General features: G+C 50.4%; 1 protein-coding gene across 4 annotated transcripts in view; it reads left to right on the top strand.

Moving 5' to 3' along the window:
* Positions 1-22344, top strand: part of TMEM266 (transmembrane protein 266) — a 93173-nt gene that overhangs the window by 19918 nt on the left and 50911 nt on the right. The window contains exons 1-2 of one of the 4 annotated variants that reach the window (XM_038581084.1): positions 7421-7693; positions 11369-11600. The exons of 1 other annotated variant lie outside the window; for it this stretch is intronic. The gene's annotated coding sequence lies outside the window, so the exon portion shown is untranslated. Of the gene's footprint in view, positions 1-7420; positions 7694-11368; positions 11601-22344 lie in introns of those variants that run through there. 2 more of the 4 variants (XM_038581085.1, XM_038581086.1) reach the window with 2 other exon arrangements.

Genomic DNA, 22344 nt, shown 5'->3' with positions numbered 1-22344 from the left:
CTGCTCCCTCTGCCTGCATCTCTGCCTCTCTCTGTGTCTCTCATGAATAAATAGGTAAAATCTTTAAGGAAAAAAAAACCCCACTCTTCCTTCGGGCCGCAGCCCACTCGGTGCGTGGAGTCGGCTCCCTCGAGCTGTCAGCGTCAACACGGAAAGTGTATTCCCGGGGGTCCGTCTGGGCCACACTCCGGAGCAGGTGACCGACCCCGGGCGACCCCCAGGCCGTGGCGCAGGGCAGCTCGGCAGCGGTGCATCGTGATGTCAGGCAGGGCCAGGCCGTGCCCCGGGCTCTGGTCCCTGCTCCTCGGCCTCCCTCGGGATCGCGGCGGCGTCCTCCTCGGCGGTTCCCGCCCCGGCCCGGCCCTGCCTCCTTCCCTGGTGTGGGGCCACCAGCCCCACTCTGTCCTCACCCGCTTAGCTCCAGGCTCTCTCAACAGCCCCCGGTGCTCCCCGCCACAGAGGGAACACACCTCCCCTGCTCACCAGGTGCCTCCTCCATCCCAGCACAAGCGTCACTTCCCCAGGGAAACCCTCCCTTCATCCCCCTCCTCGAGCCATTAGGACAGACCCGGACACTCGTCCTTCCTTTTGCGCAGAACGCTTAGCTCCGCTTCCGATTTTGCACCCATGAGTGTGGCTGCTGGGCTGTCCTGGCCGCTCTCCCCTAAGCCCTTCGAAAGCCTGGACCTGGGCGGCTTGTATCATCCTGTGCGCAGCTCCTGGCCGGAAAAATAAATTGTGGTATATCCATGCAGTTAGATACCACTCAGCGATATAAAAGAGCAAAGTACTGATAAATGCAACAACCTAGATGAATCTCAGAGAACTAAAAAATCCGGACACAAAATAATCCATGCCACGTGATTCCATTTACATACACTTTAAGAATAGGGCCAAACCAGTCTCTGGTGCTAGGAATTAGGACAGAAGTTGCCTCTGGGTCAGGGGTTCGACTGCAAAGAGGCACCAGGGAACTTCCTGGGAAAATGGAAATATTCTGTATCTCGATTGGGATGATAGTTCTGTTCAAACCCATCAGACTCTACGCTTTTAATGTGTGTGTTTTATTGTGTGTAATTATGCATCGATTCTTTTTTTTTTTTACGTGTTAGAGGGGAAAAAAAGTGTCTTTGGAAGCAGGTGGAGAATTCTAGAAGAGATTAAGGCTTGCCCTGGAGAGATTGTAATAATTGTAATATTGCATGTATTGTAATTGTAATTTATTGTGAGATTGTAATAATACAGCTAAGAAATTTTAGGGCCGGGATATAAGCGGTGGTAGCGGAGCTATAAACTTTGGTGGTAGAGTTATGATTGGTGGAAATTGTAAAGTAGGTTTTTGGGGGAGAGTTTTGGTTGCAGGAAATGAGTTGTTTCAGAAATGTGAGGTGGTTGTACCTCTGGGACATCTACACCACCAACGGGCAGAACTAAATATGGATCTGAGGGCCCCCGGGTTGCTCAGTCTGTTAAGTGTCCGACTCTTGGTTTCAGCTCACATCATGATCTCAGGGTCATGAGATCAGGTCCTGCATCAGGCTCTGAGCTCAGGCCAAGTCTGCTTGGGACTTTCTCTCTCCCCCTCTGCTCATGCATGTGCTCTCATGCTCTTGCACTCTCGATAAATAGATAGATAGATAGATAGATAGATAGATAGATAGATAGATAAAATATTTTTTAAATGAATGAATGAATGAATATGAGCCTGAAGCCTAGGGAGACTCCCAGGCTGGAGATAAGGCTGTGGGGTTGCCAAGAGGTAGGCATCATTGAACTTGCCACGAATAGGAGGGTTTATCCAGTAAGCAAAGACAAGAGCTAAAAACAGAACCCTTGAATCCTTGACATTTAGAGGGTGATAGAGGAGCCCTTGAAGGAATCTGAGCTGATATTAAAATGTTGCATCACAGAAGCCAAAAAAGGGGAAAGTGATTCGATAAAGGAAGGGTGGATGTCCAGTGCTATGGCAGTCAGGTCGGAGAAGCTCTGCTTCCTCACCACACCCTCTCACCTAAGCCCTAAGCCCTTGAAATCCCGACCCGTTTCTCATGCTACTGCAATGTTTTTCCTGAGGTTGGCCAGAGGCCACCAAGTCTCCAGATGTGGTGACCTGTTTCCCAGCCTCATCTGCAACCTCCCTGCAGCATTGGACATTGCTGACCGTCTCCCCGTCCTTGGACTTCTCTCCCCTAGTCCTTTTTTTTTTAAGATTATTTATTTATTCATAGAGACACACACACACACACACACACACAGAGAGAGAGAGAGAGAGAGAGAGGCAGAGACACAGGCAGAGAGAGAAGCAGGGACCATGCAGGGAGCCTGACGTGGGACTCGATCCAGGGTCTCCAGGATCACACCCCGGGCTGAAGGCGGCGCTAAACCGCTGCACCACCGGGGCTGCCCTCTCCCCTAGTCCTTTACTACTCTGCAGAGTTTTAGCCTCACGTGACCCTCACCCTGGCTCCTCTTCCTGCTTCTGAACATAATCATTCCCCAAGGTTTACGTGTTAGAGAAAAAAAAAGTACTTATTTTCTTCCCCAACATCAAATTGCAGCATTTTCTTTTTTTTAAGATTATTTTATTTTATTTCATTCATGATAGACAGAGAGAAAGAGAGAGAGAGGCAGAGACACAGGCAGAGGGAGAAGCGGGCCCATGCCGGGAGCCCAACGTGGGACTCGATCCCGGGACTCCAGGATCGCGCCCTGGGCCAAAGGCAGGCACCAAACCATTGAGCCACCCAGGGATTCCCCTAAATTGCAGCATTTTCTAGTGGCTAGACTCATGCTGGGTGCTGATGATCCCAGGGAGTAGCATAGGCCTGGTGCCCCAGAACCAGACCACAGAGCTACAGAGGAAGATGGAAATAGATATCAACAGTATTGTAAGTCCAGAAGTTACTAGGAGGACACTCTGGGAGGGAGCAAATGGGCTTGAAACACTTAGGAACGAAACAGTAAAAAAGCTGTAAGGGGAACAGTGTGCAAGAGGGATGGGATCTCAGAAATCTCTGGCTGAAGGGTAAGAGGGGGTTGAAAATGTAAATAAATGTAGAGAGGTAGGTTGCAAAGTATTATGTGTGACTCTGGATTTTAAGCTTTGCTGTATGTGCAGTACAGGGACAGATGGGGTCTTAAACAGGGAAAGGCATGATAACAACAAGAACAAAAAACCATTTTAACGGGGAAGATAATTAGGTGTATGAAGGTTAGAGAGATTGGGGAGCGGGTGGGGGCAGAGAGGCCAGTTAGGAGGCTGTTTCAGGAATCCAAGCGAGAAATAGGATTTGACTAAGGTAGCAGTGAGAACAGAGAAAATCCCAGGGACATTTCTGATAATAGACTTGGGAAGACTTGGCACCTGGTTGGGAGACGAGAAAGAGGGAAAGGTTGAGGATGACTCCACAGTTTTTAAATAAGGAGATTTGGGTGGATGGTGACTCCATGAACCAAAATTAAAACCATAAGAGCGGAAACAGCCTTTGGATGGAGGTAAGATAATGAATTAAGATTTGGACATACTAATTTTGAAATTCTTATGCAACATTTTGCTAGAGCTCTGTTTCAACACACAGATGGTGGCTGAAGCCCTAGTGTTAGATGAGCTGTTTCAGAAAGCTCATGCAGAGAAAGACCATCAGTGGGCAGAGATGGGACACCAAAAAATATCAGTTTTGAAGGGTTATGAAGAGGAGAAAAAAAACCTCCAAGGAAATAAAAGGAGAAAGAGGGGCACTTGACGGGATGAGCACTGGGTGTTATTCTGTATGTTGGCAAATTGAACACCAATAAAAAATAAATTTATTATTTAAGAAAAAGGAAATAAAAGGAGAAAGAGAGGGAAAAAAATAAAGAATACATAGTGTCCCCCAAAGCAAAAGAACATAGAACTCTAAGAACCAGAGGGTCATCAACAGTTTCAAATTCTACAGAAAGGCGTAGGGTTAAAAGTGTCCGTGGTGAGTGGGAGGTCACTGGCTAACAGCAAAACCGCTCTAGTGGAGGCCAAAGGTGGGGACCACTGTGTTGAAGCAGGAGGGGAATTTCTAGAGAAAGGATAATGTAAGATAATCTCACATTCCGACAGGTAAAGACTCAATAAGTTTCCTTTCCACACAATTTTATTGAGAAAATTACTTGAGGACATGCTCCAGCAAAAATAAAAGGGATGCAACAAAGTAGCAGACATGGGACAGGAGAGCCTGAAATGTAGCCAAGCCAGAATGACAGTCCTGCAGCAGGTCCACAGAGTGATGTGTCCCAAATTGACCGTTTAACAGGAAAATTAGCGATCTGGTTGCAGTTACCATGGGATAAAGAGAACATATATCTCTACTTCCTGTAAGAAAAAAATGCAATGAGAAACTTCTGAAGGATAAAGAAAAAGCTGTGGAAGGAGTCTGGACCAAATATGAAGCAAATCGAAATATAGCATGATTTTGAGCAATTGGAGTATTAAAAAAAAAAAAAGAAAAGAAAAAGAAAAAGAAACCCATGTATTTGAACATTGCCATCCAGCAATCTGGGTTTAATGAAATCGTATCCTATCCCTTTCTGCCACGATTTATTCACACTGCCTGATTCTATAGAATATATAGTCGATAGAAGCACAAACATACATGCTGCTTACTGGTCTTTTGAAGTTTCAAATTCAATTTATGAGCAATCTGCAAAGCATGCAAAGCTTCCCATAGCTTGAAAACAGAATCTAAAGTATTTAAACCTTGACGTGTTAAAAAAAAAAAAAAGTATTGGTGCAGCCAATCAAAGTTGGCTTGTTGGGAAGGATGTGAACGGTACGGGAGCTGCTGTTTCTGGAATCCCGGTCACGTCCCAGTCCCCATCCTAAGCCTTTTTGTAGGTTATTGAATTCATACCAATGCCACCTCTTCGAGGTAGGTGCTATTTTAATGCACATTTTCCAGATAAGGACACTTAAGTGCGGGGGAGGGTGTGTGTGGGGTGACCTGCCCAAAGTCGGGCAGCTACAGAGCGGAAGCACCGAGGTTGGTACCCGCAGCTCTGCCCAGGGCCTGCGTCTGCCTCCCACGGCTCTGCCTCCCTGGGAGCGGCAGACGGAAGTGCCCCAGTGCCAGGGCCTCACCACACACCCCGAGGGGCACGGTGTGCCAACCCACGCTGAGGCAACAGGCAGGATGTGGAGGTGTATTCTTTAAAATAACCTGGGGTGAAAAAATATATAAAATAAATAATAAAATAAAATAAAATAAAATAAATAAAATAAAATAAAATAAAATAAAATAAAATAAAATAATAACCTGGGATGGTTGCCTCTGTAGATTAGGACTAGGGTGGGAGGCCGGTGGGAAAACCTTGACTTTCTGTCCTTGTATATACCTTTGAACCATTTGAATTGTTTTTACTATGTGTGTGGGTTGCTTTCATCATTTAAAAATCCTACCCCTGGGATGCCCGGGTGGCTCAGCAGTTGGGCGTCTGCCTTCGGCCCAGGGCGTGATCCTGGAGACCCAGGATCGAGTCTCACGTTGGGCTCCCTGCATGGAGCCTGCTTCTCCCTCTGCCTGTGTCTCTGCCTCTTTCTAAGTGAATAAAATCTTAAAATAAGTAAATAAATAAAAATAAAAATCCTACCCCTATTTCGAGGCCATATGAGTTTCCCCCTAAAGCATCCCAAATTCTTTCATTATAAATGGCCTCTCCATCCTCTGAGCTCCCACGGGGCTTTGTCCCTTCCCTCTTTAGAACCTACTACGAGGCTTTGCTACAGTTGCCTCTGAAAATGTCTTGAGGACAGCCTCTCTGTCATACGTCACTGGCTTATTTCCACAGCCTTGGCACCGTGCCCTGCCCATGGTATGTGCTCAATAAATGTTGAATAAACTGGATATTCGGATGTTGGATAAACAAGCAGAGCGGCTTCTGCTGACGCCAGACCGTGTCTGTCCCCTTGAACTCAGGGAACTTGGGACATGTAGCTGACTCATGTCCACGTGTCTGTCGTCGTTTGCTGCCAGGGAAACGGGATGGGAAGAGAGGAGAGTGCGGGGTGGACACCGTCCCATCCCTCCAGAAAGACCCAAATCACAGAACGACAGTGCTGACGCAGACCTAGACCACAAAGTTCAGCCCTATCATTATACAGAGAAGGAAACTGAGGCCAGGGAGTGGGAAAGCCTTGAAAGCCCACAACTAAATTGCAATAACTGTATCGGCTTAGAGTCTTAGGTTGTTGTTGTTGTTGTTGTGGGGTTTTTTGTTTTTTGTTTTTTCTAATTACCAAAGCAATACATGTTCAGCGCTTAGCTTGGGGTTTTTTTCCCCTATAATCTTTCTGCATTTTTATCTGAACATGGTTTTGAGCTTCTATTTTTCCTTTAGTGGCCACACTTTGGATGCAGCGCTGCAAGCTGGCGCAGGTTCTTTTTTGGACGTCCGTGACTAACGTGCGGGTGGCTAGCTAGGCGGGGGGGGGGGGGGGGGGGGGTAGTGGCTTTCCCGGGACGGCGTGGCTGGTGGCTGTTAGCAAAGCGCCTCGCTGAAGGATGTCCGCAGTGGAGTGCCTGCTGCAAAAGCCCTTCAGAGTTGCCATGACAACTGTGTTGCGGCCTCTAATTTCCAGCATCTGTGCAAGGATCAGGGTGAGACCCCTGCAGGGGCCCCAGAGGTTAAGGCCCTGGGAGGAAGCCCCTCCCCAGGCTGAGGCAGTGCAGCCTGTGCCCCGGGCCTGGTCCGAAAGCGGGGCCAAGACAGGTGGGCCCAGGGGACACTGTTGACCCAGGCGGCCCACACTGGGGACAGATGCAGCGGACAGAACCACATTCCAGTCCCGGCTCAGGCACAGACTCCTGAGGTGACCGTGGGCAGGTCCCCACCCCTGAGCATCGTTTTCTCCACCTAAGAAGCGAGATGGTCAGACCGGTCCCCGATGATGTCCAGTGGCTCCTCCGGCGTGCAGGTGCCCAGTGCCTCTGCGCAGTAGCTCCCTCGCATCCTGGAGAGGCAGGTCCTGCTGCTTGGGGAGGTGGCCTCACTGCCCCCGGAGGAGACCGCCCTTGTGCACCTGTTCACTGCCCCGGACTCCGCTCACCTGCGGCCGCTGGCGGGAGGGGAGCATCCCGGAGGCAGGTGCCCCCCCCCCCCCGTCCCCAGCAGCTGCCCACCGCGGTGGCACAGACAGCGGACGGCAGACGGCGGGGCCGGACCATCCTCACCCTCTGCGGATGCGGACTCGGGAACTACCCCGGCCACTCGCACAGCAAACACCCGGCTGCCGGGGTGCCGGCTGGTTCTTTTGGAGGGACACATGGCTCTTGATCCGGGGCTGTGAGTTCAAGCCCCACATGGGCTGAGATTATAGGAAGGAAGGGAAAGAGAAAGACTTTTTTAAAAATTTATTTATTTATTCATTAGAGACATAGAGATACAGAGAGAGAGGCAGAGACACAGGCCGAGGGAGAAGGAGGCTCCACGCAGGGAACCCGACGCGGGACTCGACCCTGGGACCCCGGGGTCACGCCCTGGGCTGAAGGCAGATGCTCAACCGCTGAGCCCCCCGGGCGGCCCAGAAAGAAAGCCTGGAGGCAAAACAAAGGTCCAGCCTCTTGAAATGGAAGCAGGGAGGTGCCTTCCTCCCTCTGCCTGAGGACGGGGCTGTTGGGACGTCAGCAGTACCCGGAGGATGAAGAAACCACCTGGGCAGAGGCGCAAGGTGAGTGGGCGGCCTGCAGTGACCCCACTGTGTCTACGCCCCGGCATCGCGTCCCTTGCCTCTCTGTGAGCCACCTGCCCCTTAGCCTCTTCACCTTCCCGGCTCCTCCACTTAAAATTCATTCATTCAGCAAATGCTCCCTGAGCACCCCCTGTTCTGGGTGCTGGGGATTCAGTAGTAAATGAGCACACACCCTACTGCTGGGGAGCTCTCCCTTCTAATGGAGGAGATACTTAATGAGCAATCATCTCTACTGCACAGAGGGCGGGACGTACCGCGAAGACGGGTAAAGCAGACAGGAGAGGAATGTGGGCAGAGTGTGCTCTTGAAGGAGTGTGCTCCCATGGTCCGGGAGACCTTGCCAGTGAGGTGGCGGCCGAGCAGGCCTGATGTGAGGGGACAAGCCATGGGACACCTGAGGCATGAGCGCCCCTGGCTCAGGAAAGGCCCAGAGGTGGGGGTGTGCTTGGGGTGTTGGAAGAACCAAGTCGGTGTGGCCTGGGGGGTGGAAGCGGGAGGCAGCAGGAGGCAGAGTATGGAGCCTCCAACGCCATCGGCCCCCGGGCTGCGATGGAAAGGCAGTGAGCGGGGAGGGCCGCATCTGCTGTGTGGAGGGCAGGTCGGAGGCAGGGGAGGCAGGTGGGGGGCAGGTGGAGGGCGGGGGGGGGGGCAGGTGGGGGGCAGGGGCAGCCCAGCGGAGTGAGGACCAGGGCTCGGTCCAGGATGGGAGAGGTGATGGGAAGTCAGGGGTGTGCCTGGAGGGCAGAGCTGGGTGTGGGCCTGTAGGGGGTCTAGGAGTTCTCTAAGGCTTTTTGGCCTGAGCAGCTGGAAGGATGGAAGGGTCAATATCCCAGAAGAGAAAGGCGGAGGTGGGTCAGGTGAGACGTGGGGGGGATGGAGAGGTCTGGGATGCAGTCGGGCCCACGAGTCTGGAATTAAGGCAAGTGCTTGAGGATGAAGATGTATTTGTGGGTCACTGGCGAGTCGACCTGCCCTGTCCGACCTAGAAGCCACCAGCCTGGAGTCACACGATCCACATTACGAGTGACCAGACGTGGCCGGGGCCACGACACAGGATAGCGGACAGTACACTGCCGTTGTCACAGGAAGTGCCGTAGACCAGGCTTACAGGCCTCAAGATTGGGTGAAATTCCCAGAGGCATGGACCCCAAAAAGTGCATTTATTAGATGGGGAGAGGAGTCTGCAAATGCAGGAGGGAGCAGATTCCCACCTACGAGGAAGGAAAGTGTGCTGGGGGGTGGGGGTGGGGGGTTCACCAGGTGCCCAGGAGGCTGAGGCCTGAGAAGTAGCAGGGGGGGGGGGGGGGGGGGCGTTGCTAAGGAGGGCGTTGATGAACTCAGCAAGAGCCGTTTTGAGGAAGTGGAGGGAAAGTGAAGTAGATTTAAAAGGACAGAATGAGGAGGACAGAATTAGAGGCCGCACACGTGCACATATTTTCAAATGAATGTGCTGGGAAGGAACAAAAAAAAAAGGGTATTCAGGAGAGGCCGGCGGTGGTAAGGGATGTTTTTAGGACGGGAGGTATCGGGGGTGTGAGGAGAGAGGAAAAGGTGTCAAGCAGTCACCTGGGAAAGAGGGTGATGGGATTAGGGCTGGAAGTAGGGTTGCTGGGCCGCCCCAAGCATCTGCTTGGAGCCTTTTGTTCTTGGCGGATCCAGCTCTTAGGGTTAACCCTGTTGGCCTCTGTGTGGTCGCAGGTGCAGTTGTTCCTTCTTGGAGGGTCCTCTCCACTCCCTACGGGCTCACCTTCCCAATGAACCCGTGGTCCTACAAAGCACGGCCTGGGAATCCCCTCCGGCACCCCTCTCCCGTTCTTCTCAGCCCTCTCCTAGAACCCGATCATGTCACCTTGTCACTATTCGCTTGCAGGACTGTTGCTCTAAGGCTGGGGTCAGCAGACACTTGCTGTAAAAGACCAGGGAGGAAACATTCTAGGCTTCGCGGGCCATACGGTGCCCGTCACACACCCGTGTGCCACTGTGGCACAAAGGCAGCCGGACGGCACATAGGAGAGTAAGCCCGGCCACGGTCTAATAAAATTCCATTTACAAAAACAGTCAGTGGCTGGATTTGGCCCACAGGCCTTCGTTTGCAACCCCTGCTCAAGGAGCCGCGTCCCCATTATCCCTATAGCCAAGGTGCGGACGGCACAGACGCTTCTCACGTATTTGTCAGCGGCTGGTCTTGCCGGTCGCACCGGGGAGGCATGAGCCCTGGGTGCTCAGGGAGATCGAGGAGGCCTCACCCGAGCTGAGCGTCCACCCATCTAGATACTCGGGCCCGGCCCGTGGGACCAGCCTCTTGACAACAGGCCCTCTGTGTCTGCCTGTATTTATACTGACCCTGTGTCACCCCCCTGCCCCGAATCCCCACAGGTGAGAATAATCATCAGGGACCTGCCGTGTACAGGACACGATGGGACAATTAGAAACCCTCCCATTACCGCAGCACAGTATGTGCATCCCCCTGCCGGGCCATGCCGCACCCAGAGTGACCTCCCCCTTAAAGCTTTCCTTGACCACCCCAACCCGTGTGACTCCCCCCTTCTTTCCCCTTCTTCGTAGGGCTGCGGTTCTCCCCCAGGGGGGTTCCCTGTGGCTGTGATTCTCCTGACCGCAGCGTAAACTAGCAAGGACCGCGGAGCCCGCTTTGGTCTCTTCAAGGTCACCCCTGTGCAAAGTATCAGCCACGTATGCGACTTAAAATTTCTAGGAGCACAGTTAGAAACGTAAAAGAGAAACTGATGGGACTGATTTTAACATATTTTATTTAACCAGTAATATCTAGAATATCATTTCAACCGGTGATATAAAGAATTAGTTTACTCGTAGTCGGTTTTCAACGTCCAGCGTACCCTTTCCTAGCGACGTGTGACCGGAGGCCCGCGCCCTGGAGTCTGCAGCTCACGGGGGGCGCGTGGAGAATGTCTGAGGGACCGCGCTGCGTCCTCCTGCTGAAGCAGGGCTAGTCCTCGTGGCAGCCTGTTACCCCCATTTCCTAGGTGAGGAAACTGAGACTGAAGAGGTTGCCTGTGCCCAGCTGGTATGCTGCAAAGCTCAAGTTTGAACCTAGGTCTGAGTCCAAAGCCCTTCTTTAAAATAGAATATTTAAGCTGGAAGTTTTTTTTAAAGATTTATTTATTTATTCATGATAGACATAGAGAGAGAGAGAGGCAGAGACACAGGAGGAGGGAGAAGCAGGCTCCATGCAGGGAGCCTGATGTGGGACTCAATCCCGGGTCTCCAGGGTCACGCCCTGGGCCAAAGGCAGGTGCCAAACTGCTGAGCCACCCAGGGACCCCTGAGCTGGAAGTTTTTTTTAAAAGACTCTTCAAATCCCTCAAAAGAGGAAAGTTGGGGAGGAAGGGCCCCTGGGTGGTGCAGTCAGTTAAGTCTCCAATCCTTGGTTTTAGCTCAGGTCATGACCTCAGGGTCCTGGGATCGAGCCTCACCTTGGGCTCTGTGCTTGGCGTGGAGTCCACTTGAGATTCTCTCTCTCCTTCTACCGCTGTCTCTCCTGCTCCTCTCTCTCTCTCTCTCTCTCTCTCAAATAAATAAAATCAAAAAAAAAAAAAAAAAAGGAAGTCGAGACTAGAACCTGCATTGTTAGTTTCCACTGCGTAACTCCTGTTTCGTGTCCTTCTGTTGTGGAAGTGATCAGCCCAAAGAAACCAAAGGCCTCTGCGGGCCCAGCCAGTCGCCACCTCCCAGGGAACTCCCAGCAGCCGCCCTCCTGGCACAGTCAGAAAGTGAAACAGATTGAGAAGCTTAGAACCGAAAGGGAATGTAAAGATCATGCATCCCAACACTTTTCAAACTGTGGTGTCCTGCGGATCTCCTGGGAAGCTTAAGATACGGATCTCGGATTCATCAGGTCTGGGACAAGGTGAGAATCTGCATTCCTCATAAGCCCTCAGGTGGTACCAACGCTGCGCCTGGTCCAGGGACCACACTCTGGGAGGAACAGATCTAATCCATCCCGATATGTAGAGGCCTTTGCTGTAGGCGAGGAAGCTAAGGGGGACGGATCACAATCAAAATCGTGAGACGAGTCTCCGTCCGAGACAGTAACTCTACTGACCTGCTGGATTCTGGGGCACTCACCACAGATTCTCTCTGTTAACATCCTCCTCCAAGTAGACTGTTGGAAGCAAGACTATGTCTTAGTCTTCTGTGTGTCTCCCTCGGAGTCTCACCTGAGGGCCACCAGAGCTGCGGGAAGCACATTTACCTGGGGCTGGGCCAGCTGGGAGGGTCTTTGCACCAGGTGCTCCTGGGAGCAGAGGCAGAGTGGGGTAGACCCCAAGCTGGAACTAAAAGACCTCAGCAGGTAGCAGACCTGAAGGGCAAGGGGAGGATGGGGGTGGGAAAGCTGTAGTGTGGGAGTGGCAGTGAGTCCCCCGGGTCACGTTGAGCCATCCTGCACTCAGTCCATGGGTGAGAGAGAACGCCGTGGGCTCCTGTCCTTATGTGGGCCCAGGGCGGTGCCAGAGACAGTGAGGCTGCTTTGCAAGCAAGGAGCCGTGCCCAGCACCGCATTCCTCCAAGGGCTCTAACATTTGTTGAACAAATGCACGAATGAAGGTCAAAAAAGACGCGGCAGTAATAATTAAATGAATTGAAAGACTCCACGTGCTTAACAGTGATTACACACTTCCTGGCACACTTCAGAAGTGGCAATAGCAAGTTTTTCTATTTTGATTTGAAAGTCAGTTACTCGTTTGAGGCCGGTGAGTTGAGCACACACACAGAGCCAAGGATAAGCCCACAGGCCTGGGTGCCAAACAGACTTGCCCGGTAAATGCTGGAGGTCTCAGATGGCCCAGTGTGTCTGTCGGCTGTGGTGCTTATCTTCCCAAAGGTAAAAACAAAAACAAAACAAAACAAAACAAAAACATAATGAAAAGACAAGCCACAAACTCCCCACTGTCCTCAAGAAGCAAGATATTGCAAAACACATATCTGATAGAGGACTTGTGTTCAAATTATACAATTTGAAAGACGATTATACAAAGATTGTCTTATAATAATTATAATAATCATACAAATTATTGTCTTAAAAACGCAATAATAAAACAACTCAATTAAAAAGTGGGCAAATATCTCACCAAAGGAGTCACACAGATGTCAAATAAGCATATGAAAAGACGCTACGCAAAAAAAAAAAAAAAAAAAAAAAAAAAAAAAAAAAACTGCTACACGTCATAATGTCATGAAGGAATCGCAAAATAACGAGACACCACTACACACCTAAGAGAATGGAAAAATCCCAGAAAACTGATGACACCAAACCCGGGTGAAGATGCAGAGCAGCAGGAATTCTCACTCTTTGTGGGAATGCAGAATGGTATGGTCCACGGGACTCGATCCTGGGACTCCAGGACCACACCCTGGGCCGAAGGCAGCGTTAAACCGCTGAGCCACCCGGGCTGCCCTGGGCATAGTTTTAAAACCTGCTTTTTCTAATTTATGGTGGACATGTTTCCCTGTCAGTCACTATATCTACATGTTTGTTGCCAGTGGTTTTTGTTTTCATTTTACCAGTTTTTAAAATTATGAAATACACACAGAACATGAAATTTACCGTCATTTGACGTTCAGTACAATTACCCCGCCGCGCAACCATTACTGTTTGGTTCTAGAATATTTCATAAGCCAAAGGAAACCCCTGTACCCATCAAGCAGTCACTCCCCATTCTTCTGTCCCTCCAGCCCCTGGAAACCACTAATTTGCTTTCTTTTTTTAATTTTATTTATTTATTTATTTGTTTGTTTGTCTATTTATTTATTTTTATGAATTTGCTTTCTGAAGCAAATAATAATTTGCCAATAAAGCCACTATTAAATAGAGATTTATCTGTTCTGGATATTTCCTATAAATGGAAAAATCATACACTACGTGGCCTTTTGTAGCTGGCTTTCACTTAGCACAGTGTTTTCAAGTTCTAGCGGATCTAGATTTTTATTTTTTAATGGAAATGTCCTTTTTTAAAAATAAAAGATGCTTACGAACAAAAAGCACTGAGATTTGAGAACTCTCCCCAAGAATACTGCTTCCCTGTCGCCCCGGGTCTAACTGGCAGCAGTAATTGGGAAGTAATTGGGAAAAGAGCTCTCCGGACCTCTTAGGTGAGTGGTGGTTGATAGGAAATGATCGGTTTATGCCCTTATCCAGCATATTCTGTCGTCTCCCCTTCTTATCACCCGTCGTGAATGTTGGAAGATGCCTCAGATTCTCTAACCACTCTAGGATTTAGGACAGGCACATTTTCCAGACGTGGAAACAGGGCATCTAGATCAAAGCTGCAATCTCTCATCCAGTCGCCAGAGCTGGACCCGCAACACAGGCTCGCCTGCAGACCCGCCTTCTCCCGGGCTGCTCTCCGAAGGCCCCCGGGTCTTGCCTACGGGGCCAGGGCGGGGGGTGTCGCACGCACCCTCCCCTGGACATGCTGCCCAGCTTCTCGGGGCTGCTCCCAGCCCCTGCTTTGGCACTCTGCCCCTGGGCAGCCTTCCTAGGTGGCTTCTAGGCCGACATGCCCATAGGAGACCTATAACAATAGAGAGTACTTTCTATACCTGTGACCGTCCCACGTCCTTTGAATGGCGTTTCTAGATTTGGGGAAAACCCCAAATTAAGTCCACCATGTGAGGTAGTAGCCTCCCTCGGAGCCAGGAGGCAGCTGTATGAGCCGTCTCTGCCAGAGATGGGGCCGGGAGCCCGAGGATTGGACAGCAGGAGGACAGGATGTTTGGGTGGTGCCATGGCATCAGGGATACCCAGGAGCAGCGCCAGGGGCAGGTCGGTGATCCCAACCACGTCGTTTCGACGCTTGCTCTCTGGCTCAGCCAGGATTAAGTATCCTTTAGAAATCCCAAAATAAATAAATAAATAAATAAATAAATAAATAAATAAATAAATAATAAATAAATAAATAAAAAATAAAAATCCGTGCTCTGCTTAAACCATCGAGTTTAATTTTCGCTAAGAACCTTGGTGCCACCTTGTTGCTTAGCTGGTGGTGGAGGACAGGCTGCTCCCATCACTGCCCTGTGTCCTCACCTGCCCATCTCCCACTGCCTCAGCCACCCTGGGAGTCTGGCATGAATTTTTCTAGCCTTCTCTGCTACAGGCTGTTGGGAGCTGTTACCAGACCAGCTTGACCATCTGTTAGTATGTTCCCAATTGATGGTCTGGCATCTTTCTTTAGAAAATGTGAGCATCTACCATGTTTGTCCTTAACTTTAGGGCATCTACGCGACTCCAGGACCATAGGAAAGTCCCATTCATTCCTCACTCTGTCACACACATATTTTCTGCGTATTTTTCATAAATGGGGATTATCATGTATATTATTTTATAACCCACTTTTCTTATTTCATGTTATTAATTTAATGCCATTAATGTTATTTAACCCACTTTCCTTATTTAATGTTATTAGTTTAATGCCATTAATATTAATGGCAAACAACTTTCTGTATTAGAGTAGTTTTCACTGGTTTCCAGAGTTCATCCATTTATGTAATTTTTTTAAAGATTATTTATTTATGTATGTATGTATTTATTTATTTATTTATTTATTTATTTATTATTTATTTATGATAGACATAGAGAGAGAGAGGAACAGAGACACAGGCAGAGGGAGAAGCAGGTTCCATGCGAGGAGCCCGACGCAGGACTTGATCCCAGGACTTCAGGATCGCACCCTGGGCCGAAGGCGGGCGCTAAACTGCTGAGCCACCCAAGGATCCCCTAGAGTTCATCCATTTAAAAAAAAAAAATTGTTCAATGTATAATTTGCAAACAATAAAAAGCACTCGTGTTGAATGCACCCTGCGACCAAAATCAAGGTCTGGAATGCTTCCATCATCCCGAGGTCCCTCGCTTGCCTCTGTGAGCGGCCCCTCCCCGCGCTCAGCTCCAGGCCACGTCCATCCTTTTCAGGATTTTGTTTATTTAACCAGGCTCCTCTGACACACGTTTACATTTCAGCTTCTGGTTTCCTGATTCCTGTATCAAGTATCTTGGGAGCGTCTGCTACGTGCGGGGACTTACGTAGGCGCGTGTGTGTATTTCGTAGCTTATGCCCCACAGCCGACCTCCTGCGAGTGCAGCTGCTGGGCTGAGACGTGCCCTATTACCTATTACCTATTACCGCGTGGCCCTTCAGCAACCTGCAGACTTGACCACCCTGTCGAAACTGCACGCGAGCGGCCTTTGCGCCTGCTCCGTCACCATTCCTGGAAGGTGGACGGGGGACGCCCTCGGTCCCCGGCGCTGCCCGCTCCCCCCAAGGAGCCCCTCTGGAGGAGGACCCTCAAGGGTGGCCCGGGCCTGCGGGGACGCCCGAGCGGGGCGACAGCATTGAGGACCTGGGCCCGAGGAACACTGCGGGACAGCCGAGGCCCGCTCAGCCGGGGACACTGGCCCATAAGGAGGAGGTTGCACGGCCCTGGGCGGCGCCCCCGAGAGGCCTCCTGGCTCCCCCGACGGCGTCGTCACCCTTCCGGGAGTCCCGGGGTGGCTGGTCGTGATCCTCGGGCTCCCTCCGGGTGCGATCGCCCCTTCGGGACTCGGGCGTCTGAGCTCCCTCTCCCTCCCCTTTGCTCTTCCAGGCATTCAGGGGCAGAGGCGTGACCGTGCAAGGCGCTCTGGGCTCCTTCTTCCCCAGACAGCCCGACCCTTAGCTTCCATTCATGTTTGTCCTCTTATGGCTTAAATGTTCCGCATTAACAGTAACGCCCCAGCCCCGTCTTCGGGGCTCGCGCTCGGCTAACAGTTCCCGGTGCAGGGACCCAGCGTGGCGCTGTGCAGCCTTTTCCATCCACGAGCTCTGGTTCCGCTGCCTGCGGTCCTTCTTCCTCCCGTCGATGGCGCTTACACACCGGCGTGTGGAGGACACGGCAAACACTCCTCGCCGGCTGTACTGCTTGGTCACGAACCGGGGCCAAGTGACACCCCGTGACAGTGCCCGAGCTTGGGCCAGCCGCGTCCTCCCAGGGGCGACACTGGGCTCTCAGCTCCGACTAAGGGAATTTCCAGGTTCCCGTCCCTGTCCCTGCAGCCTGCTCTGCGCTAAGAACCTTGGGACTGTTCGGTTGCGCTCTCCGAGCCTGAATGTCAACCGCGGTGACAGAGTCCGTATTCCCTTCTGAGCTGAGGACAGAGAAGGAAGGACCTCGGAGGCTGGAGGAGTGGACGCAGGCCCGGAGCCTCTGGAGGTGACGGAGGATTTTCCTGAGCGCAGACAAGCTGGGGTGGCGGTCGGTGCGCAGAGAACCGGCGGGAGAGGAGGGACTGGAACGGGCGGAGGCCTAGGGGTGCTTGTAATTAGGGAGACCCCGACTGTGGTTCTTGAAGGAGGGACGTAAAGGTAAAGCCAAGAGGGGCTGGGAACGCTGCTCAGGCCGGGCTTTCGCAGGTGGCCCGTCACCCGGACGGCAGCGCCACTCCAGGTCCTGGCTTCCCCGCTCGGGGTCACCTGAGTGGCCCAGGAATGGCCTTTCAGACAAGCTCTTCGGGTGGTTCTCCGGCCCGAGGCAGCCACGGCCCCGGTGGACACCACTCGCCTCGGCCGGAGGCTGCCGCTGTCTCGGGACTCCCGCCCCGGGCGAGGTCGGCGTCCAGCAGGGCAGGGCAGGCCAGGCCGCAGCTTCCACGTGCAGAACCGCCGCCCCTTCGGTGTGCAGCCCTCGCCACCTTCCCCCTGCCATACTCTGGCCACACCTTCGCTCATTGCCGCCCGGCACCTGTCGCCTCCAGTCGTCATCCATGTGCTGCTGCCCTGGAACCTGTGATCCGGTAAGATTGGACACTGAGAGCGCGGGCGGCCGAGACCGTGCCGCATCCCAGCGCCGGGCACCAAGCTTCGGACTCTCGGGATCTCCACAGATGCCTGTTATCTGAGGGGTCCTGACTATGTCAAGGCATGGAGGCGCCTTGGCTTGCATTTGCTCCAGTCTCTACCCTTTTAAAATAAACAGTGTTGAGCAGCCCCGGTGGCTCAGCGGGTTAGCGCCGCCTTGGGCCGGGGTGTGATCCTGGGGACCCGGGATCGAGTCCCGTGTCGGGCTCCCTGCAAGGAGCCTGCTTCTCCCTCTGCCTGTGTCTCTGCCTCTCTGTGTGTGTGTCTCTCATGAATAAATAAAATTTGTTTTTTAATATAAAATAATAGAATAGAATAGAATAGAATAGAATAGAATAGAATAGAATAGAATAGAATAGTGTTGTTTAGGGATCCCTGGGTGGCGCAGCGGTTTGGCGCCTGCCTTTGGCCCAGGGCGCGATCCTGGAGACCCGGGATCAAATCCCACGTCGGGCTCCCGGTGCATGGAGCCTGCTTCTCCCTTTGCCTGTGTCTCTGCCTCTCTGTGTGTGTGTCTCTCATGAATAAATAAAATTTGTTAATATAAAATAAAATAAAATAAAATAAAATAAATAAAATAAAATAAAATAAAATAAAATAAAATAGAATAGAGTTGTTTAGAGGGAAGTGAGATCTTCCCAGCATCCCAGGAGATGTACGTGGAGCACCTCTGCAGAGCGGCGTCATACGGAGAGATAGCTAGAAGTGGGGAGGCTTCCAGAAAGACCTGGGTTCTCCAAAGTGAGGTATCACTTCCCGCTGAGTCCTGACCTAAACCAGAGCCCCGGCTTCGTGCCAGTGAGCACCGTGCCACGGGGGTGGTGTTCGAATGGGACACCGGCCCACATTTTGACCGCCGTCATTATGCAAAGAACTGTGATTTGTGAAAGGAGACCTGACCTCCCTAGGAGTGAGGACAGGAGGGCACAGACTGCGGAGGGGACAACTTGAGGAGGTTCCGGTGCCACCTTCTGACAGTCTCTGGTAATACTCTGGGCCGTATCCTCTTTTTTTTTTTTTTTTAATAATAAATTTATTTTTTATTGTTGTTCAATTTGTCAACATACTGAATAACACCCAGTGCTCATCCCGTCAAGTGCCCCCCCCAGTGCCCGTCACCCAGTCACCCCCACCCCCGCACCCCTCCCCTTCCACCACCCCTAGTTCGTTTCCCAGAGTTAGGAGTCTCCCATGTTCTGTCTCCCTTTCTGATATTTGCCACTTATTTTTTTTTAAGGGAATAAAGGGGAAAGGAGAAAAAATAAGTGGGCCATATCCTCTATACTGATACACTTAAGTTGTGAAAAAGAGAGTGATTCTTCCTTAAATTTTTCTCCTTTGATAATACACTTAGTTGGTCTCCTGTATCTACCTTAAGCTCGCCATGTGTTAACCCATCCTCGGCCAGCTTGTAAGCAGAAGCAGGGGGTGGGCCCCCGAGGGAACCGAGAACCAGGCATTTGATTGGCTCGCCTCTGATGGTTAGGGTTTATGGCACAAGGAGGAAAGTGGGGTTCTCGGGGGATTGACCGTTGCTAAAATGACACGTAGGAACAGTCACAGGATGGTCCCTAAGTCAACTATGTTGGGGCATAAAGATCTGTGTTAGTAGGTTTGCTCTCACCTTTGTCTCCTTGGGGAAGACGGTTTAATTAAGCAAGTTTTTGGACTTTCCTGGTTCACCGCCGCCCTCGACAGCTTGTGAAGGATTAAGACTCTTCCCTCAAAGAGTTGTGGTGGAGTGTGCATTATTATGTCCTTGGGAAAGCAATCTCGTTCTAACTATTGAATTTTTTTTCTAACTATTGAAATTTTTGAAGATACACTCTTCAGCCCACTAATGTCACTACTGAGAATCCGTCCCATGCGATTGAAAATAAATACGAATTGAAATGCATGCGAGGATATTTACTGTAGCATTTTTCGCAGTGGCCTAAAAAAAAAAAAATCAGAAACCGCCCATCAGTGAGCAAATTGTTAACTAAATTATGGCATATCTACACCATGCAATATTGTGCAGCCGTTAATTTTTTTTTTTTTTTTTTTGTGCAGCCGTTAATTAAGGAATGAATTTGAGTTTTCTGGTTGACTTGGGAGAAGGGGTTTCTCTACCAGGTATTGAGTGAGAAAAGCAAAAAGTAGATAAGTATGAATGGTATATAGTTTTATTTTTTGATGATATAGTTTTAAATAAAACATACAACCATTTGTATAATTATATAAACACAAAGAACAGTAAGGAAAGATACATAGGGGTTTAATGGATTGTGTATGTGCACAAGCATCTGTCGGGGGAGGACAGCAGTAAGGCAGGGAATGAGGGGGAACAGGCACCACTAAAAACTTGGATTTCATGACAAGCAATTTATGCAAAGTCATACAGGTGCATGCGTGTAAATATATGAATTAAGAAATCAGAAAAACGTATAAATCGTTATCTCTTTACTGACCAGAAAAGATGCCCATCGTATATTGATAAGCGATACAAGCAAATTGCAGAGTTGGTTTTATTTTGCTAAACACAAACCCTCAAAAATTAGCCTATAGATGTGAGTACATGCTTGCAGGATCCTGAGCAAGAATTTCTACAGCAAGGTGTTAACATAGGGACCTCAGCTGAGAAGTGAAAGCTTAAGAGGGAGGATGGAGGGAAATTTCGTGCTTTAAAAACATACATTTTGCATTTTTACGTGTTGCAGTGGACATTTGTCTCTATTAGTGATATCACAGAATAAACTACCCTGAAAACTCGGTGGGCTGAAAAAAAACTAAACCTTTCATGGCTGAAGGAAGAGGGGATGGTGTCTGCCGATGCGAAGAATCATTAGTTACTTATATTTATAAAGAGGTTTACGGCTCTCAAAACACTCTTGTAATGTTCCATTATTCTCACCTTTTTTAAAAAAGATTTTTATTTATTTATTCATTCATAGAGACAGAGAGAGAGAGACAGACAGGCAGAGGGAGAAGCAGGCTCCATGCAGGGAGCCCGACGTGGGACTCGATCCCGGGTCTCCAGGATCACACCCCGGCTGCAGGTGGCGCTAAACCGCTGCGCTACCGGGGCTGCCCTATTCTCACCTTTTTGAATTTTAATTTCAGTCTCTGCATCTGTCCTATCAGTAGCCCCCAAATGTCTTGAGTGCTATAACTGCATCTCATTTATTCATCATGATAATGTTGATGCTTAGTATTGTTCCTGGAACTTGGAAGATGTTATTAGAGAACTGAATAATGATTTTTTTTTTTTTAATTTAGCTCATGACTCTGGGTTGACACTTTAGGCTGGACACCGCTGGGTGGTTCTTCTGGTCTTGACGGAGCTCACTCACAGACTGAGGGGAGGCTGGCTGTTGGCTGGCCCCGACTGGGTCGACTGGGCACCCGGCAGCGGGCCAGCCCGGGTGTCTGTCGTCATAGTGATGTGCGAGAAAGGAGGCCATGAGCTGCTGCTCCCCGTGAGCACACCTCATGCTTGCTGATATATTAGGGTACAGCAGAGAAACAGAACCAATAGGATATATATATATATATATAAAGCTCAATATGGGATTCCTGGGTGGCTCGGTGGTTGAGCGCCTGCCTTTGGCTCATGGCATGATCCTGGGGTCTCAGGATCGGGTCCCACATCAGGCTCCCTGCATGGAGCCTGCTTCTCCCTCTGCCTGTGTCTCTGCCCCTCTGTGTCTCTCATGAATAAATAAATAAAATCTTTAAAAAAAAAAAAAAGCTCAATAAAGTAATTTCTCTTAAGGAACTGACTCACGTGATTACGGAAGCTGCAAAGTCTAGCCGGAGAGCTGGTCGTGTAGGGCTGAGTCTAACCCTGAGGGCTGCAGACTGATGTCCCAGCTCAAAGACAGCGAGGCAGAGAGAAAGAATCCTTTCTTCCTCAACCTTGTATTTTATTCAGGCCTTCAAATCATCAACGGATTGCACGCGGCCCACCCACATCGGGAGGGCTACCTACTTTACAAATGTTAATCTCATCCAAAACCCCTTCACAGGGGCACCTGGGCACCTTGGTTTCTGCTCAGGTAGTCTTGGGGTCATAGGACTGAGCCCTGTGTTGGGCTCCCTGCTGGGCACAGGTTCTGCTGGGGGTTCTGTTCCTCTCCCTCTGCCCCTTCCCCCCACTCTGTCTCTCTAAAATAAATAAAATCTTTAAAAAACAAAACACTTTCAGAGACATACCCAGAAATGTTTAAATATCCTTTTATGTGTCAAGGTGATGCATAGAAGTAGCTGTCACAGCCTCCAGTCTACGTGAACAAAGCAAGTCACATGGCCAAACGCAGCGACGGGGTAAAAGGGCAGTGAGAGTCAGGAGACCGTCTTGGTTCATTCAGGCTGCGGTAACGGTATCACGGACTGGGGGGCTTCAACCACAACCGGGGGGCTTGTCTCAGCTCTGGAGGCAGGATAGCCCAGGATTAAGGTGATGGCTCCATCTGGTATCTGGGGAGAGCTGTCTTCCTAGTTTGCAGTCAGCTGTGTCTCGAATCCTCACATGGCCATGTCCTAATAACCCCATTCGCAAGGGCTTCACCCCCATGACGTAGCCAAAGACCTACATCTTAGTACCATGACATCGGGGTTCGGATCCAACAGGGGACTCTTGAGGTGGAATGAGAACATTCAGCCCATAATAGAGGGGGCACTGGCATGGGGAGGGTAAGGAATGGGGGGTCACTTCTAGGTCACGCCATTTATGGTATAAATGAAAGTATTGAAGAGAGGGGACTTCTCCCCTCCATTTACCTA

The sequence above is a fragment of the Canis lupus genome, chromosome 30 (genome assembly GCF_011100685.1).
Source record: "Canis lupus familiaris isolate Mischka breed German Shepherd chromosome 30, alternate assembly UU_Cfam_GSD_1.0, whole genome shotgun sequence".
Classification (NCBI taxonomy): domain Eukaryota; kingdom Metazoa; phylum Chordata; class Mammalia; order Carnivora; family Canidae; genus Canis; species Canis lupus.
Note: the sequence above shows the minus strand (reverse complement) of the source record. Positions and strands in the feature narration are given on the sequence as shown.